This window comes from Trachurus japonicus, chromosome 1 (assembly GCF_045865225.1).
Source record: "Trachurus japonicus isolate A0001 chromosome 1, Traja_1.0".
Taxonomy (NCBI): Eukaryota; Metazoa; Chordata; class Actinopteri; order Carangiformes; family Carangidae; genus Trachurus; species Trachurus japonicus.
Genome location: NC_140907.1, coordinates 16,691,531 through 16,712,236, shown reverse-complemented (window position 1 = coordinate 16,712,236; position 20,706 = coordinate 16,691,531). Strand labels below are relative to the sequence as shown.

General features: G+C 41.6%; 1 protein-coding gene across 1 annotated transcript in view; it reads left to right on the top strand.

Annotated features, from left to right (window-relative positions):
- The window catches only part of ptprdb (protein tyrosine phosphatase receptor type Db), a 144,337-nt gene that overhangs the window by 8,086 nt on the left and 115,545 nt on the right, over window positions 1–20,706 (top strand). The window contains exon 3 of the mRNA XM_085776381.1: window positions 18,902–18,927. The gene's annotated coding sequence lies outside the window, so the exon portion shown is untranslated. The remainder of the gene's footprint in view (window positions 1–18,901; window positions 18,928–20,706) is intronic.

Genomic DNA, 20,706 nt, shown 5'->3' with positions numbered 1-20,706 from the left:
TGTTTGAGAGAGAGAAAGAGAAACTCCACATGAAAGCTTCTCAGAGTCCCCATACAGCGCTCAGATGGGGCTGATTAAAAACCTAAAGCCTTGGTTTTCATCCACATTTAGGATTCACATAAAATCACATTCACACACTCACATGCACTGAGTTTCACACACTCTCACGTGCGCACATGCATTCACACACAAACACTCTTGCACTCACAAGTTTCCCTCGTCATTATCTTCCTCTTATTTCTCTCTTTTGCTCCCTACATCTGTTGTCCTCTCCTTTTCTCTCTCTCGGTCTCACTGTCTCACAAACACTCTACACTATAGTGGCTAGTTGAAGGTGATTCTTTCCGATATGCTGGAAGTGAACAGGAACAACGTCGGGCACCTGAGACTCCCTCATCACTTTACACCACACTGTTCTCTATAATTCCATACATGGCACACACTTGGGAGTAACCCTGTGCCGTACTCATTGTGCAGAACTGCCCAGTACACCTATACATCACTGTCCATCTATTCCAACTCTCTCTCTCGCTGTCTCTGTCTGTTCCCTCCCAATCGCTCTGGGTTTTATGTCTATTTATTTTCCTTCTCCTTTCTCATCTTTCACAACGTCGCTCTCCCATCTACCGGGCCCATCTTTGTCCTCTCTCCTCTCTCTTCTTCAAATTCCCAGAGCACAAAGGGCTTAGCTACTTCTCAATAAATGTAACAACATCTAGCCTCCTGTTCGCCGCCGCCGCCGCCGCCGCCTCACCCCTCCTCACCCCTCCTCTCCTTCCCCATTGCTACCTCTCCCTCCCCTCTCTGTCACTTCTCCCTCTCTCGCCAGGCTTCCTACCAGTGCACAGTCATACAGGCACAGTCTCACAGTCACAAGATAAAGCATGCTACCTCTGCTTTATCCCTTTGTGTATTATATAAATCCACCGTGGTTATCATTAAGCAGGAACACCTTAAAACACTGCCTCATTCTATATAAAGATCAGACTCTATGGAGCAAAGAATTGACTTAATTAGAATAGAGACAAAACCAGCCGGAAACACGATTTTTTTTAAGCACCATTTGAATTAAGAATATATAAAATATATGGGTTACAATATATATAGTATATATACATATATTAATTCTGCCTATCGATTTAGGTATTAATTATTTTATTAAGGACAAGGCCAAGTACATTTATTGCGGCAGACAGAGCTCAAAGCTGAGACTGTGACTCCTGTGATGCGCAGGCTGACAGGTTTAACACTAACAGATAGTTGCAGGGAATTGAAACATTTTGCCTCAGGACAAAAACAGTAAGACATTATTATTACAGCCAGAATTTAATCAGTACCCAACTATCCACTCTGACATTGGTAGTCTTAAGCATACAGTAATTAAATTAACCAGTTCAGGAAATTGAAGAACTTTGTCAGTAGCCTTCCACTATTCAGGCAGCATTACGTGAAAAGTATTTTGACTAAAACTTTGTGAAGCAGAATTTTAACATCGCGGCTCTGTTCAGCAGAGGCTTTTGTTGACCTTGAGACAGCATTAACAGCTGTTATAATAGGAAAATAAGGTCCCTCAAATTTGACTGTGAATTAAATATTAAATGTGAAAATAATTGTGGACAGCCTGAACAGAGACATGTGGGGGTAATTTGTTTGATATAATACAGATTGCATACTGTATATCTCACTACTGCATTAATAAAGACACAAAGAGCAGAGCAACAATTAATTAACTAATGAATTAGTTGACTTACTGTACAAAACCAATCAGCAACTGTTTGACAGGCAATAATTGCTTTTAGTTAAAAAAAATAATTCTGGTTTCTCCAAAGTTGTTTTTTACTGTGCCAATATGATTAAGTAAAGATTAATTCATTAATTGCAGCCCTAAAGAACATGATGTGTTAATACACAGTGTTGTCGGTGTTATACAGGAAAGGAAACTGACATTTCAGTGGGAACTCTTTTTATTCGTTCGATATTGCAAACTCGCCCATACAACCGACGTGTGAAATTTAATTCAGTAGTAAATGCATTCAAGTCATGTTCTTTGGGATCAGCAGCACAAATCAGGGGTTATCAGCTTCCGGCAATGCTGGCAGCCCGCTAACGCAGTCAGGTAAGTGCAGAATGATGAATTGTTATTATATAAATGACTTGATCCTGACTTGATTTCTGGGGATAGCAGGGAGAATTCATCATTTCACAAGTGAAATGTGTTCAAATGAAGCAGTATGAATGGGTAATATATGGATGTACATGTGAAAAGTGTTATTTCACATCTCCCCGCTGAGCAAGGTTCAACACTTTCAAGTTAAATAATAATCAGATTCAATGACAGACATGGAAGTCGCAAATCAAGTATGAATCGGGTGCATTTTCTTGTGTGAATCCATTATGTGGCTTTATCCCAGCGAGATCTCTGGGAGTGAGGCCAAGTGTCTCTGGCTGAGCCATCTCCATTCGCTATGTGTCTGTTCAGTCAGCCACACAGAAGACAGATAGAACCACCAGTCTGCTCACCCCTCCAGTCGCACCAATGTAATCAGACCTCAGCAGCCATAAACCACCGGCTATGGACACTCTGCCCAGCCCGCTGTCACCCGCGCGCACACAAACACACACCCACACACTCCCCAGCCCCACAGATACAGACCAAATGAATTCAAGTGTAGAGTCATGCACGAGGACGGATTTGCGTGCGTAAGCAGACACGGTCTGAAAAAAACACACAACTCAAATGTGAGACATAGTGCTTTAACATTGAGTCGCACATATCTGTAGCGGCTGCTGCATGCATGAACACGCACATAGCTTAGAGTGAGACGTTGAGTGCTGAGTGGTGGTCCTCCATAAGTTGAGGCTTTCAGCCCAAGGAGCTTAGCCCAACGTGTCCCACTCCGCCGGGGTAGGAAGGATGTCTCCTGGCCCAAGGGGGATCTTAATCACGCTGCTCATCCTGCCAGTGTTATGTGTGTGTCTGTGCATGTGTGTGCGCAACGATGGACTACTACCGTCTACTGTGTGTGTGAGTTATGTGAAAGCTTGTGTCTTTATCTCCCTCCCTCACTGTCTCTTCCCTTCTATCACTCTTTTAGCACCTCCATCAGTGTCTGCCCCCCCAGCACCGCCGGCGTCTCGGGCCATTTTGTGTCTGTTTGTCTTTTTGTTATCTTGTATCTTTTGTTCTTCTCTTCAGCAAACTAACACTCAGCGTCTCCCTCTCCCATCTCCTCGTCTTTCTTCACTCACTCTCTCTCTCTCTCTCTCTCTCTCTCTCTCTCTCTCTCTCACCATCTCTGTGGTGTGAACGATGGTGTGTGACTGTGCTTTAGGAGATTTACTGCTGGATCCTGTCTCTGTCAGGTGTCGAGACGAAAGGAAAGCAATGAAGGGGGGGGGGGGGGTAGTGGGAGAAGCAGATGGAAGATGGAGCAGTACACAGGGAGATGAAGAAGGGAGAGAGTGAGAGGGGGAAATGGAATCAGAGGATGGGTGAAAAGAAAGGGATGAGAAAGAGAAGATTATGAAAATGTAAAATGCAAACAGTATAGAATAGATCGAGGGGCTGCGCTATGTTTTTTCAAAAGAGTCTCTGAATATAGTTTAACAGAATGGCTCTATATTCAAATCTAACTTTCTTTCTTACTTTCCCTCTTTTCACTCTCTTCTTCATTTTAGCATTAAAACAAACACAGAAATATAAACTTGCACAATTACAGACACCAACAAATGAATTCACACTGTCAGTTCCAGGTGAAACTTGCTCTCACATTGACCAGAAAACCAATTTGTGTTGCCGGATAAATGCAGAGATTTATCCACTCTGGCTGAAAACCAAACAGTGAAGCGCTGTGGGTCTTTGCGAGCGGGTTAAAGTTGTGGCCAAAGGGTCAGTATGAGTGTGTTTAACCCACTAATAGACTATTCACACACTTTAATGGCTCCCAAGGGGAGATACACATACGTCTTCAAAGAGCAGGCAGACTGCCTTAGTGTAAAGATGAGCGTATATTCACAGATGCGCACAGGCAACTCTCACCATACTTGTTCTGTGCCTTTAACATCATTGTTCACTAGATTGTAGTCAATACAGATAGGACACATCACATTTTCAAGGATGAGCATCATTTTAGGTTCAAATTTTTAATATATCAAATTTTACTGTTTTAACCATGTTAACTTGTGCTACAAGAAATGCAGTGGAATTTTGTGTCTGTAATATCGACATATTAACAAGAGTGGGAAAATCTTTTTTTTTTTTTTTTTTATCTCTATGCATTCATCCACCAAGCAGCAGATGGTTACATGGATGACTAGAAAAAAACTGAAATAGACTCGAAATAAATTGGAGGAGCCAGTTTAGTGAAGTGCAGATTTCGTCTTACTTCAACGAAGGAGGCTGTAACTATGCTTTCAGTTGCTCCATGTAGCATGTTCAAGTGCTTGAATCTCCAGTAGTACATTAGCTGTGTTACCAAGGAATTGCTCGTAAAGTGCAACTGCTCCTTATCCTGCCGAAAATAGCCCTTCATCTAGAGGCTGCCTTGGTGGGGGCGTGTGGCTACAGGTACTGGTGAGACGATTAGACACAAACCAGGAAGTCCAGCTTTAAAAGCTTTATCATACAACAAGGCACTGTGCAGCAGTTTATCCTCCGTTGGGGAAAGATTTTACAACTCTGCAAAGTTAAAATGTCAGCGATAATTCGGTCCTCCGTCTAGAGGCTCGCAAGGTAAACAGTAGAATTAGCACATTGCTGCATAGCACAACATGCTATGGTTTTACAGACAACACAGCAAAACTTATGATATTAACTACAGTCACCACTTTATATGAAAAGTGTCTGTTGGAGTACTTGTTTTTCCTACTTGTGACTTTTTATATTAAAATGCAGCCCTGTCATCACCACAGGATGCATTTATTGTGAAGCTTGTACTCTCCATGACTGGTTTTCAGGTTCACACCATGTTAGTCTGTCAGTGACGGCAGTGCTGGCAGCAGTGTCGGCACAGTCTGGACACCTCATGTCATTAAAACATGGCTCATCTTCTGAATGCTCCTGTTTACAATGAACACTGTTTTCACAGATATGATATTAGAATGGTAAATGACAGTAAAATATTTAACTTTAACCCAAAACTGTGAGTTAAGTATTCAGATCTCAAGAGAACTGCAAAGGGACAGGTGTCCCCCAAATGATCTAATAATAGTTATCTGCCACTCAGATTTGGAACTCAAACACTAATTTATTATTTTTGATCAAGAATGCTGTTTTCTATTTTCAACAGTTCTCTCAATGTTTGTAATGAAAAGACCCCGTTTTAAGTAATAATTGATGAACTGTTTTATATTTGACTACATACCTGTTACTCACAACTCTAATATCTTCATCAGGGACATTTGTATCGAGCACAGATGATAATGTATATGCCTCTGTTGGCAACTATTTCATGTTTATGTGTGTCTTTACATTTTTCTTTTTGCTTAACCGCAATGTGTTTCCATTATATTTTCCCAGTGGCAATGAAAAGCAAAAATGTACAAGTTAACAAAAAAATCTCAAGGTTGACCAAACAGAAATCACACACTAAGGGGTGTTCAACACTCACACATGCACACATGTGCGTGCATGTGTGAGTGCATTATGTGCTGAGGAGAGATCTACAAAACTAAAGACAGGAGATGCATAGAGAGAGAGAGAGAGAGAGCAGAAATAGAAATGGTCTGAGGCATCCATCTGTCAGCGAAAAAGAGGAGAGACGAGCTGGGAGATGGAGTGAGAGAGAGAGATGGGGGGTAAATTGACAAACAGCAAACAGCACATGGATGTACAGACACAGGCTATGAGACGGATAGAAAAGAGAGATGGTACGGGGCGACAGAGCACAGAGACAAAGAGGAACCAGAGAGGAGACAGAGACAGAAAGAGAGAGTGAAAGACATCCAGGCTGAGAGAGTGACAGAGTGTAGTCCTGAGAGGGAGAGTGTGTGGGTGAATGTGAGAGCTGTGTTAGCTAACTCGTCTGTCAATCTCAATCTGTGATTGACACCTCGGGGTACAGCACTCCCCCCTTAGCCCGCTGGCTCTTCCTGTCAGGATGTAGGGCACGGGGTCACACACACACACACACACATGCACACACGCACATAAAGTCAAGATTACGTACCTAGTGTGAGCTTTGTGATGGACACACTCATCCTTACATGATAGGGAATATGGCATAAATGTGTCACATTGTGCTGATCTACACACGCGCACACACACTTGCAACGGGGTCTAGCAGAGGTGAGGTCTCCTGTGGGGTCCAGTCTTGCTGACTGGAGCTTAACCTTTGACTTTTGACCTTTGACCTTTACACTGTCAGCAGTACAGCTTTTCACTGGATCTTTCACGTCAGACTGTGTGAGTGTGTGTCCGTGCATCGGCGTATTTGTATGTTTATGTCATCTTTTACTCTATGTTTTTATGTTCATGTTCATGCAGCTATTTCTCACTTTATCATTTATTTTCTGTTCTGCTCTCTCTTTCTTTCTCTGTGTTTTTGCACAAACAAGCAATGTCATAAAACAGAGACGAAAAAGAATTAACATGGTGTGTTACATGCATAAATGGCTTGCATTTCATACGCATGTAGATAACAGGTAAAAACATATCTGTCATGGCGGTTAAACAATACGAACAGTATCTAAAGTGACATTTAGAATCTCTCGTCAGCTTTGTGTTCATGATCCGCCCCTTTTACTATGTGAACGTTTGGTGTCAATGCTAGTCTGGAGCTTTCCAGGCCCACAACTTTTTGGGCTTTTGGGAAATGCTCTTGGTCCACTTTTAGTTTGAAAACTCTGGGGTTGCCTGTAGTCTAGACTTTTGGAGACGAATGAGCAGACACCTTTCTTGCCCCCTGATTAGTTCTTATCATTTCTGACAACCAGACAGTGACGAATTCAATAAAGATAGGGACCAAAGGTCATAACACCCATTTGTTTTATCACTTGGAACAAAATCACATATAATCAAATATGAAGGGTGATTGTCTGATAGGTGCCAAATCGATTACTCATAATCGTGGTAAATACTGCATGCGATTAGAAGTCATATTGCTTAATAGCTTCCAGTCGCAATGTCACATTTTCACTACACAGGTATTCCACCATAAAAATTCACAATAATGAGGTTATCAAAATATTCATAGAAAAAAAGAAAAATACAAAGAATAATGTTATCAGTCAAAATCTTGCGTGTTTTGTCTCTTTGGCAAAAAGTATTAGATTGGAATCTGGATGTGGAGAGACTGAGTGTTTGTAGCCAAAACTGGAACAAAAAACATGACCAGATAAACTGGTAAACAAAGGCATCTACAAGGCCTAACATCTGCTATCATGATATTAATGTACACCCATTGTTAATGCAATATCAACGCTGAATCTTTTTTTCTTTTTTCTTTTTTTTTTACTTATTGTGGTCATTATCACAATATGCTGACACCTCTAGCATGTATGTTTTCACTCATAGTCAATTTCTTTCCAAGGCGCTGTCCATGGAGTTATGAAGTTATATTTTGGCTTGAAATTCACTTTGACACTGCTGTACATTATCATAATCACTTCTCATGTCCTTGAAGATACACTGTTTATTTTCTTACAGTGTGAAGGTCAAGAAAAAACTGTAATTTATGCATGCGTATTGCTAAATATATCTAATGAAAGACAAGATTAAACTGAGGGCTAGATTTGTGCATACTCAATGAGATGGTGTTTTTGCATAATATTCTGTATTGCTATAGATAAAAAAAAAATACAGGGATTAATATTCATTATTTAAAAAAGGTTGAGGTTTCCTTTGAATTTAAACATAATGGCAGGCAAGGCAAGTTAAGTTTATTTGTATAGCCCAGTTTTACAAACAGTTTGTCTGCAAGGGATTTACATAGCATCCTCTGCCCTTAGACCCTCACATCGACTGAGGAAAAACTCCCAAGAAAGCCGTTAACAGTGAAAAAAACAGGCAAAACCTCAGGGTGAGCAACAGAGGAGCGATCTCTCACCTAGGACGGACAGACATAGCCTACAATAGACAAGAAAACAGCTTACAACATGGATTATGAAAAAAACATGGAACTGTGGATTGTCCAGTCAACAAGAGCTAATGAAGGCAGCTTCTGGCGGGAGAGCTGGGCCATAAACAGGGAGAGCAGCTCAGCTTAAAGGAGAACTCCGGTCATTTTTGACCCCTAAATCGTTGTCCTGATGGTCACCCAGTGTTGGGGGGAGCAAAAAACGCGACTAAAATTGATGCAGGCAAACCGGAGTTACACCATGGCTAGACGGCGCTAGCGATAGCCACAACGCTAAAGTATGGGGGCAATTTTTTCAAACACCCAAAAAACAATCAAATATCTATGGTACATGACTCGAATCCTTATGACACACTACTGAACCCGTAAACTTTACAGTATAAACTAGGGCTGCAACTAACGATTATTTTGATAATCGATTAATCTGTCGATTATTTCTTCGATTAATCGATTAATCGGATAAAAAAAAAGGCACAAATTTGATTTACATTGTACGGAAGAGAAGAATGAGAGGAGGAGATGTTTCTCAGTTTGATCCAGCATGTCACTGGTATAATTTATTTATTTCTCCCTAAGTTTATTCAAAAACAGAATGTTATTCCAAATGGACAATATTAGTGCAAAAAATTGCACAAATACGTTTTTTTTAAGTTAGTTGAACGGCCCAGAGCTGTTAAACTAATAATACATTTTTTTTTTTTAAATAGACAAAATTCATTAGGGCACTGCCTGATTTGCTTACAAGTGGAAGTCTGCAGCATGTTTACATCCAGAGGAAAATTCTGATCAACCCTGAAAGTTGATCATTCACCGGATCAACCGACAACAACCTGACGTTACTCCGATAGTTTTCAGTTTGGCTCACAGCCGCTTCCCCGACGGGTGAATGATCAAATCTCTAATCTGAGTCCTCCACACACCGAGCTCTGAGCAGAGGAACAGCTGATCAAACCTCAAAGGAATATTTCTACCTTTACTCCAGGTGTCCAAATCAGTCAGCAGCAGCAGTCATCAAACAGTTTAATAATCCATATTATTCCCGTTTGCATCGCGTTCCTCGCGGCCAGCTGCTTCATTCATTTGCATTGTGTGAAAAAAAAGAAAAAAGTTTTAGCTAACGTTAGCGTTAGCTTTAGCTTCAGCGTCCTGACAGGAGAGGCTGACAGAAGAGACAGTGAAGCCTCTCTGCTGCCGGTACCGAGTCCAGACCACGGTCCAGACAGTCCGTGACCATGTCCGTGACCATGTCCGTGACACACCGCGTCCGAGCCGCGCGGACCGTGTCCGTGTGGGAGTAACGTTGGACCGGGAGTAAACAACGCGGTGGAACCGGACAACACAGGTCAGGTTGATCAGAAACACGGCTGTTGCCGCCGCTAAAAACACGTCTTTTTTTTACATGATGCAAATGAATGTAACAGGCTGTGAGGCTGGCCGCCAGGAACGCGATCACGGAAATAATATTAGTGGATTATTGGAGCTGGATGACTGCTGCTGCTGCTGCTGCTGACTGTTTTGGACACGGGTAAAGATAAGAAATATTTAATTTTTTTCCCTGGCTCTGGGCCAAGTTAATCGCTACCCAACGAATCGATAATCAAATTCGTTGCCAACGAATTTAATAATCGATTTTTATCGATTTTATCGATTCGTTGTTGCAGCCCTAGTATAAACAGTGTAAACTTTGTGTTTTTGCATGTTATCACTCACCTCAGACAGCCGAACTCTGGAACATCCTGGGAAGACATTACTATTCGATCACAGAGCGCCTTCTTCCCGCCACAGAAACTGACACTTTTTCCTTGTTGTGATGATTTCTTTACTAAAATAAACGGTCAGAGATATTTTGGACATTACCACTGCACTGCTCCACCGTTTATTTTAGTAAATAAATCATCACAACAAGGAAAAAGTGTTTGTTTCTGTGGCGGGGAGAGCAGGCGCTCTGCGATCGAATAGTAATGTCTTTCCAGGATGCTCCAGAGTTCGGCTATCTGAGGTGAGTGATAACATGCAAAAACACAAAGTTTACACTGTTTATACCGGTTTATACTGTACAGTTTATGGGTTCAGTAGTGTGTCATAAGGATTCGAGTCATGTACCATAGATATTTGATTGTTTTTTGGGTGTTTGTTGTGGTTGAAAAAATTGCCCCCATACTTTAGTGTTGTGGCTATCGCTAGCGCCGTCTAGCCATGGTGTAACTTCGGTTTGCCTGCATCAATTTTAGTCGCGTTTTTTGCTCCCCCCAACACTGGGTGACCATCAGGACAACGATTTAGGGGTCAAAAATTACCGGAGTTCTCCTTTAATGGGAGTACTGGATGGCAGACTGGTTCATAAGCAGGGAGGGCAGGCTGGTTTAGAAACAGAGGAAAGGAGGTGATGCAGGTGGTGGTTGGTGCAGCGGGGAGAGATCTGAAACACAGAGTGCGAGAGACCGAGGCCAAACTACAAAGTACAAAAGATAATGACTGCAGCACGTGACGCGCTCTTTAGCATTAACCACGCCCACTTTTTCTGACCAATCACACAATACTTATCAGATTGACATCGTTCTTTGGGAGCCCTGGGAGAGAGTATACATTTTTCTGTTCTTGCGGAGTATGTAGGAGGTCACACAGCGTCAAAAAAGATGGTGCTGTCTCTTGATATCCAGTTGTCTTGGCTGAGTTTTACAGCAAGATCTACTGACCGTTCTAAAATTTAGGGACCCTCATAAAATGTCCCATACTCAGCTGCAATGACAGATTTTAAATCACACATATTACACATGTCTTTTCAGTGCAGCTTATCACCTGCAGTGTCAGTGGTGTGAAAACAACTGAAGTGTCCAAGCAGTGTTTCACAAATGGAAGAAGATGAGATGCACTGATTGTTCCTACATTACGTGGTGCTGTATCTGTGGAGCTTTCAAGTCTTTTTTAAAAACAATATCACATAATGCAACACATACACGTTAATGAGACGAGGTGTCCATCTGGCACTTTATGTGTGCGCACATGTGTGTGCGTGTGCGTTTAAGTTTGTGTGTGCATGCCTGTGCACCAGTAGGGGTTTGTGACTAATGGGGTCATTATTGATGCTGAGTCAGGATTACTGCTGATTGCGATGGCTGGATACCGACCTAACGAGTGTTCAAATGTACACACGCCACACACAGGCATGCACACACATGCACGTACACACTCTCCTTCTGTCTTCCTCTCTCAGACACTCACACACACATACACACACATTTTCATTTCTTTCAGGTTCTCATAGGTGCACTTATGCACATAAACCTCCCACATCAGCTAATAAACTTACTCACCCAGGCATCCCTCACTTCACCTCTCTAGACCTCCTTTGCTGTTGCGCTTGCAAACACACACACACACGCACACGCACACACACACACACACACACACACGCACACACACACACACACACACACACACACACACACACACACACACACACACACACACACACACACACACACACTCTATGGGGTTCCATTTATATCAAAATAAGCAGAGACATGCAGCAACGTGTGTGCATGCATGATTAACTTAGTAAATTTTGTTGCATTCATGAGCGCTCGCATTTTCTGATACGCGACCGGAAGTTAATGTGCATCGCGTGCACCAGGCCACGTACATAAACGCCTCACGTCGTTGTTCCAGTAGATGGTGCAATCAATCCAATAATACAAGATACAGACAGCTATAATTATATTTTTTAAAATATTATTTGTAATTGGAAAAACACAGGCACAATGATAGTGATCCGCAATCCGTGTATCATACATTATTTCTATTTTTAATTTGTAATCAAAAATCAAAAAATTGTGAGAAAGTGACGAATTATTTTGTTTTTTAATCAAACACCAAAAAGAAAAAAAAAAGGCTGGTTTTTAATTTTAGGCTTGTATCAAAAATACGAAATGGAAAAATTTGCCACAGGAATTTGATTTGGATATTTAATTGGTCGGGTTTATGTTACCCGGAAGTTTGTCCCCCTTGGTTACTGTTGCTATGTTTGTTAAGCTTTCACTCCCAGCCATGCTCCTGGCATAAGAAATAGGGGGTTTTCAGCCACATTGGCATCGGTTTCAAAGGAAATATCAGCACATTTCTGGATAAACTGTTCGGACTGAAATACAGCAGCGGACAAAAAAAAACAACCAAAAGGGGGCGGTGTTTAGCTCAGTTGGTAGAGCACCCGCCCCATGTTTTGGTGTTGAGGCTAATAGTCCTCACTGTAGGCGGCCCCCGTTCGAGTCCCGCGTCGAGCGGCCCTATCCTGCGCGTCATTCCCCCCTTCTCTGCCTCCCATTTCCTGTCTCTCTCTCAACTGTCATATCAATTAAAGGCCAAAAAAGCCCCCAAAAATATACTTTCAAACACCAAAAACCAAAAACAATAAAAAGGCGAGAGCAGTCTCTTATTTCATGATCAGTGAGATGACCTAAGTATTCGTGGTTGCTGCTCTCTACAGAGTCCGGTCGTGCTGTTGAACAGATGTTTAGCAGGTCATGTAACTGAAAACCATGAATGATTTCTCTGACTGCTTCTCTCTGATATCTCCAAACAGTTAACCCAGAAATTTGCTGATATTTCCTTTGAAACCAATGCCAATATGGCTGAAAACTCTACTGTATATTTCTTATGCCAGGAGTATGGCTGGAAGTGAAAGCCTGACAGACATAACAACAGTAACCAAGGGGGGCAAACTCTGCATGTGGTTGCATCTGGTTTGTGTCCTCCTTAAAGGGATAGTTCACCCAAAATTCAAATTTCACTCATTTTCTACTCACCCTCATGTCGACTAAGGGTTGGGAGAAGTCCTCCGTGCCTTCTTGGAGTTACAGGGGGGGGTCCGCGCAGCACTGCATTGCCATATGACAGTGGTGAACGGTGAACTTTTCTTCGTCCAAAAAGACACACCAAAAAACATCCAAATACCTCCATGCTGCTCTGATGTTTTTTGGTGTGTCTTTTTGTTACGAAGAAAAGTGGTATCCATTTGCAACCGTCATATGGACATGCAGTGCTGCACGGAGCCCCGCTGTAACTCAGAGAAGGCACGGAAGACTCTGAAACTTCTCCCAGCCCTTAGTCGACATGAGGGTGAGTAGAAAATGAGTGAAATTTGAATTTTGGGTGAACTATCCCTTTAAGTCCTTCGAAAGTATCACAAACATGTATCTTATTGAACCCTGAGCAGATGAATATTGCCATTCCTGGTTCATTAAGTTGTTAGTGTTAAATCATGTGATTGACATATGGAATAATTGTAGGGATTGGAGCAGCATGTGAGGGTTTGTAATTATGAAATGTTTAACTCTGCTGGTGTCACAATATGCCTGTGTGTTTATTCAGCTGCCTGTGTAATACAGTGTGTTTGTGTGTGTGTCCGTGTGTGTGTGTCGATGTGTTCCCCGGTGTTTGTTGTTTGAGCTTCCAGGAGTGATGCTCTTTAGCACATGAATTACACACTCAGAAATGTTTATTCTCAATAACAACTCAGCGGTGTGGCCCCAGGTTTTAATCAAATGCTGCATGTGTGTAAGTCTAGGTGTGTGTGTGTTTCCAGCCCTAAGTGTAATATGACAATGTTCAGTGGTTCTGAAAGCCACTGTAGTTTCTAAATCAAGTCCTTTATGAAGTTCTGCTGCTCTGGGCAGACCATTAACATTTCATGTCACCCTGGCTCCCGCGCTGTCTTTCTCCTATGGGCATGGAGGAGAAATTGCCTCTTTGAATAATCCCTACAGACTGCAAAAGGCAGACCACACTGACCACGCTTTGTTTACTGAGATCTTAAATTTTTATTGTTGTTTTTATTTATTTATTTGAAAAAATAAAAGTTTTTAAAGTTGTCTGTGAGCTCAACCTTTTCCATATGAACTTTGCGTTTGAGCTTAAATGTTCATTTTGACAAACTGATTTTCATAACGCCTATGGAGGAACAGATTTTTTTTTTTTTTTTTAATCGGAGCGGAGCCGTAGGGGGAAATTTTTCTCTTAAGTTTCATCACTTTGCCAGACTTTAGAGTCTCTTTCTCTCACTATGTCCTCACTCTCTTAACATTCACCGCTCACTTGTCAGTTCTGAAGCGCAGCTTGCCTTAAGTATCGGGATTCAGTGTGTAAGCTCATCTCATTATCCCCGTTTGTGTGTGGACGCGCGAGTGTGTGTGCGTGCGTGCGCTTCATGTATGAGTGTATAACTGACTGTGAGAGTGTGAGTGAGTGATGGGTGTGTAAGCCCCCCTCTCTTGCGCTCTGTTTGAAATAAAGCGACAGATAATCGCAGGGCTCTGGCGAAGCGAGCTCATCTGAGCGCCAATCGATACGGGTGCCATAGCTTCAAAGCAACCCTTCAAAGAGGAGAGAAATAGCCATATGCTCTACGTGATCTGTGTGTTTGTGCGTGTGATTGTGTGTGTATATGAGAGACGGAGGGGGGGGGGGGCAAAACAGCTAGAGTAAGTGTGAGAGAGAGAGAGAGAGAAAGAGAGAGAGACTGGCAGCCAGAGAACAAAAGCAGAGGAGAGACAGAGTCAGGGAGTTTCTCTGTGCAGATGAAAACTGTTTTCGTTTGGTTGCAAACATTATCATATCACAGTTGACATGCAAAGTGCTTGTGATGCAACTGATGTCGCTATTTAAATTGGACAAAATCATTGTTTCGTTAGCTGGTAATCTCCTGATATTATGGCTCTGTCATCTTTTATTCAGCAAACCGGCAGCAGCTGTGGCCTTTGTTGAGAAAATGGGCTGGGAGAAGAGACACACACACACTAACACAGACACACACGTTCACAAACACACATACTGAGAGAGATTTTAAACACCGGAAGATGGCGTGTGTGGTGTGAGTATAGCAAAGAACAGACTATACAATGTACCAAGAGACGGTGGTAACTGTACGGGCTGCATGAAAGAGGAGTGTGAGGATGAGAGAGCGACGGAGAGAAAGGGAGGAGGTGTGTATGGAGACGTGTTTGTATGTGGGACTAAAAGAGGGAGAGAGATCCCCGAACCGTGCTGTGTTTAGCGGTGCCATCTCACCTTCCTCAAAGTGAAAATGAGAATATATTTTTGACTCAGTGGTGTAAAAAAACTTGCCTAGAAGTTTGTGCGTGAGTCTGAGTGTGATAGAATATGTGTTTCACTGTGTGCACTCACTGTATGTGTGCGTGCGTGTGTGTGTGCATATGAGAGAGACTGAGAGTGTGTGTGTGTGTGTGTGTGTGTGTGTGTGTGCGCGCATGTGTGTGCTCATGTGTGTATGTCAGCATGTTTAATTAGCTGAGACAAGCAGGTGTAAAACAGTAATTAATGACACAACTGACTGACTTCATTATCGCCACATGAGCTTCTCATGCTGGTGAACAAACACACACACACACACATACACACACATACATACATCCAGACATACTCTTCATTTACCAAACACTGCAACCAGTTTGTGTACATGTGTACAGAGTGTGTGCTTTGTTACAAGTTAGTGGAGCAACGACAAGTGGACACAATCATCACACACGTCGCCGTGCCGCCACTCAAACACTCATTTAGTTTGCAAATGGACTCATTACTAATGAATCACAAGCTGCTTTAGAGCAGGCTGAGCACACAGTAATGGTTTGGCCATCCTCCAGAATACAGACACTACAACACACACACACACACACACACACACACTGACAGAGATTGAGAGCGAGTGTCCAAAAGCCCCAATTACCTTCACATCCAATGTAAGAGAACAAGCTAGAAAGCTAATTACAAGTCCCACACATGTAGATGGGAAACGCACACACACACGCGCGTGCACACACACACACACCAGGAATAGCATTTTTTTTTGTGTGTCCATGATTGTTAGCAGTCACAGTGAGCATGTTATTGCTAATAAGGCTCTGTCATTGCATTATTACCATAAGTCATGATTACAAACTCTGGGGTCTAACGATCTTTACTGAATCATCAATAAGACTGTATAATTTAGTGATTCCAGTTTTAGTCAGATTGATTTACACATCAGCGCACTGCCAGGCTTGAATGAGATCAAAATGATATTAGTGGCCTCCAAATGCGCCATGTTGTCATTCGGTAAGTGGAATAAATATGTTTTTTATTTACCATTCAAGTACTATCCATCCTTTCTCGTGGTGATATGCCAAGACATAAATATTGCTGATGCTTGCTCCCTCTACGTCTGTCTCCGCGGTGACTGAGTGAGATGGCAGTGATTGGACAGAGTAATTGGACCTAATGAATATGTCAACAGCCTGTTTCTCTCTCTCCCCCATTAAGCACAACTGGATTAGATTTACTGTGCTTACTCTAACAACTTAAAGACTCCATCAGTAGGCTACTTTCCACAAGCACGCACTCAGTCACACACAACATCTACACACACACACACACAGATTGGCTTAGCTCAGTGGATCAATGGCCTCTTGGTCAATGTCTCCTTTGGGAGGGTAATCTATCTGCTCCTCACTAATGAAACACTCTGCTCACTCTGTGCATATGCGTATTTGTGTGTGTGTGTGTGTGTGTGTGTGTGTGTGTGTGTGTGTGTGTGTGTGTGTGTGTGTGTGTGTGTGTGTGTGTGTGTGTGTGTGTGTGTGTCTGTGGGTTTGTGCAGTCATGGATGTTAGATTGTGTCCAAAGTGTATGTATATGCTGTCAGGTTGTTTGTTCTTAGGTTAATTACAAACTATTTTGTGTACGCCACATGTACCATAGATGACTGAATAAATGTATTAAACGTGTGTGCGTGCATGTGTTTGTAGGTGGTGACACAGATGTGTGAGTTTTTGCTGTAACATTTTCAACACTTTTTACATATTGTTTTCTATCAGCAAGTATCTGCACACTCAAGACCAAACTTAAGGTGGAAAAACAGATGAATTGATTTGTGCTCCATCTCTTTCTGAAGTAAACACTAGGATAGAATACCAGTAGGGAAAGTATCAACAACCAATAAGAGGGCAACAACTCAAAACAGTCAAACAAAGGCAGGAAATTAATGATGCCCCTCTCATACAATGCTCACGAGTCTTTTAAATTATAAACATGGCCTTATGGTTGGATGTGTATGCAACACATGTGCAATCGTTTGTGCGTGTGTGCGTGCGTGTGTGTTTGTGTGTGTGTTAGACCATCACAGTGAGGATATTTTATTTATGTCACTCCTCATGTTTGAATTTCATTTCATTTAGGTTTGTATTGACAAGTTTGTAAGTTAACTTCATGATTTGGTCACCGCCCACTTGTCCTCAGGTTGTTTAAATGTAAATAATGCATTATAAGTTGCCGAATCAAACAAGCATTCTTCTTTACAGTACAGTCTGTTAATGGATTCAGAGGATTGGGCCTATAATATTTAATTTTTTGTAGTTCCATTAAGTTCCATTTTAGGCTCTGTTTTTTACTTCTTTTTTCTGTCTGTTGGTAAAACCTGACCTCTACTAACTGGATGTACTTGAGTTTGAACTGCAACCTGCTCACGACTCGTCAGAGTAAAATAACAAAACGATGCTATTTTGTTGACCTTTTAAGGAAACTAAGTCGAAATAGCTGCAGCTAATTTGCGTCACAAGAACACATTGTTCAACCTTTGCAATATGTCTGACAGCATTTCAAGGTAGAGTCTGCTTGATACAGTCTTTTTTAATTAGGAAGCACTTCTTTCGTATCTTCTAGAAACATTTCCTTGATAACTTCCTTTTCTTCAACTAGTAAACTGACTGTGTGCCATGAGTCTCTTTAACTCGCGGAGTGTTTACGTGATCTCTTTCCAAGGCCACATGTATTCCAGCCAGGAGAGCATGGCAATGTGAAATTACAGTAGGTCAGTGGTTGGCAAGAGGCAACAGAGAAGAAAAACACCCAACAAACCAGCACTATCTCCCCCACTTCCTGCTCCGCTCTGTACGGGGGCTGCAGAAGGAGAGGAGGAGAGGAGCAGATATTGTTCAGGTTCCAGACATTCAGCAAATCCATGAGGGCTATATTTGGAATATTTTTTGTGTTTGTTTATTTAAACTCTGAAAGTTGTCTCTTTAACAGCCCCCTCAAAAGCAGATTCAAGAGCAGCCTCTCTTAGTTTTTTTTGTTTGTTTGTTTTTCATGATGCAACTGTCAAATGGTATTCAGTGCAGCAAAAAGTCTTTCACGTTGCTTCCTCATGCAGATCTACTCCAGATTCTGAGTCAGAGCTGCTCATCAAATCCACCTGTTCTGAATTCAAAAATGTGAAAAAAATAAAATAATAAGCTCACAATCATTTCCCGTATCTTTTTCCACTCTCGAATAAATTAGTCATATAAACAATTGGTAGTGATTTAGCGTTGATTTTCTGAAATACATCTCTGAACTGAGCTCAGGTCATTTGCATGAATTGCAGTGCGTTTTGTCGGCTGATTATGTCTCCATTAGTGAGCCTCATGGGAAGTCTAAATCTGCAGCAGAATGGGAATTGCATTGTACACATTTGAATCTATGTCAGGCAGAATGATATTTCATTGTGCTTGTATAGTCCAGTGCATAGATAACTATGTGGCCAAAGACTGGGGAAAGACATTGCAGACAAAAGCAAAAACTGGCATTTTTATGAAACGAAATCCTTGCACCTTTTCGAAATCTCTCTTGCTCTGCCTCGCACATACTGCCATGAAGTGTGTTGGAAAGTTGTTGTTCTGCAACTGCACCCATATGGTAATCTAATTTCTGTCTCTTTTTTCTCTCTCATTCCCTCCTCCTCCTCCTTCTCTCACTCCCGTCTCCCCCACCCATCTTTTTTTTGCTCCTTCTCTTTGCAGTTTGACGTGTTGAAGTACTTCTTAAGGTAAGAGATTCTCATTTTGTGTTTTCTTTTTCTTGCACTTTTTTCCCTCTGATTTTCAACTCATAAAGCACAGCATGCCATCAGCACTTGGCACAGTGTGTGTATCACCAAACAATCTGCGTCCTCAAAATTTATTTGGCTCAGATTTCTGCGCACTGAAACACAATAACATTGTGTTAAGATAACAAAGAGACACTCCCACTGTAGCACTCCCACTGTACTCCCCTGGTAAAGCCATGATCAGATATGCACAGAAATGAATCAGCAGGACACCTTCTATAGATTTATACAGCATGTGTGATACATTTGCATCCTCCCATTAGTTAATAGACGATTTTAATCAATAAAATAAATCATAAGAGCTGTATGGCAATTCTGCATAGTGCACTTAAAGAGTAATAATGTACAGTAAATCCTCCAACTGAATCTGCCTGTCACAAGCTGTTACTCATGATGGGGTCTACCTGCAAAAAAAAAAACTGCCTTACAGTCTTTAAAAGGCAAGGCCATTGTTATTGTTTATTTATGGATCACAGGGTTCGGCTTTACTATATCTCAAACTTATTACTTCCCGGCTGGGATGCTCTGTAATAATATCAGCAGACTCACAATACTTGGAAAAGAAAATTAAATGTGCCACAATGCCATACAGCTGGGCCTGACCTTGTGGTTTAGCATACAAGTGTGTGTGTCTGTGTAGAGTGTATAGTGTGAGCATGAACACATCATGAGGTGTGCTCGCACCACTTTTTGAGTGAGTTGAAAACCTTGTATCTCCAGCTGTCTTTTTTTTTTTTTTTAAGTATATTTTTTGGCTTTTTGCCTTTATTTGATATCACATAATGATATAGACAGGAAAGGGGGAGGCAGAGAGAGGGGGAATGACATGCAGGAAGGGTCTGCCCGACGTGGGAATCGAACCGGGGACGCCAGTGTTGAGGACTGTAGCCTCTACATGGGGCGGCTGCCTTAACCACTGCGCCACGCACCGCCCCGCCCCGCCCCCTCCAGCTGTCTTCTGATTATCAACACAATATTTTTACCGGGGGGTTGGACTGTGTTCAAACTTGCTGTGAATACTTTAGTATCATTTTCTCTATAGATCCTCAAAATACAGCTGAATTTCAGTGTTACTGTTACAGTACACGAAAGAAGTTATACTTTATTAAATGAATTACTGTACAAATTTAAATGCATTTTATGTGGAGCACCAAAACTGACAAAATGCAGTAAAATGCTATCTGAAAGACCTATACATACTGTATATATTGATTATATATTGTTAGTTACAGAATTAAAAGTAAGTGTTTAAAAAGTAGTCTTCAGTCATCTGGTTAAATTTGTTTTAATTTAGCTTTGTAAAGGATTAAAGGAAAGTTTCTTGTCTCCTTTTTTACCAATTGATTTGAGAGTAAATAAAACTTTGTCTAAAAGAGAGGACAAAGTGCAGAGGCAAAGGGCCCTTCACTCAAGTACCTCTGCTATTGTCGGCCTCAGTGCTCCAGACTTTGTTTATTCCCAGACCCAGGACACTGAGAATGAATGATTGAGGGAAACTACAGACTGCACAAGGACATCTCATTCTTCTACTGACTAAATATGTATGCCATCAGAAAACTGCAAATATGGTATAATCACAAATGATAATATTTCTGCTTTTTGTTTTTTAAGAAACTGCCTCAAGAAGTCTTTAAAGTCTTTGAGCTTCATTTGAATTTGAAATAGTGAGAAAACACTGTGATTCTGTAATTACTGCTGGATGTTGTTCAAATCACCCAC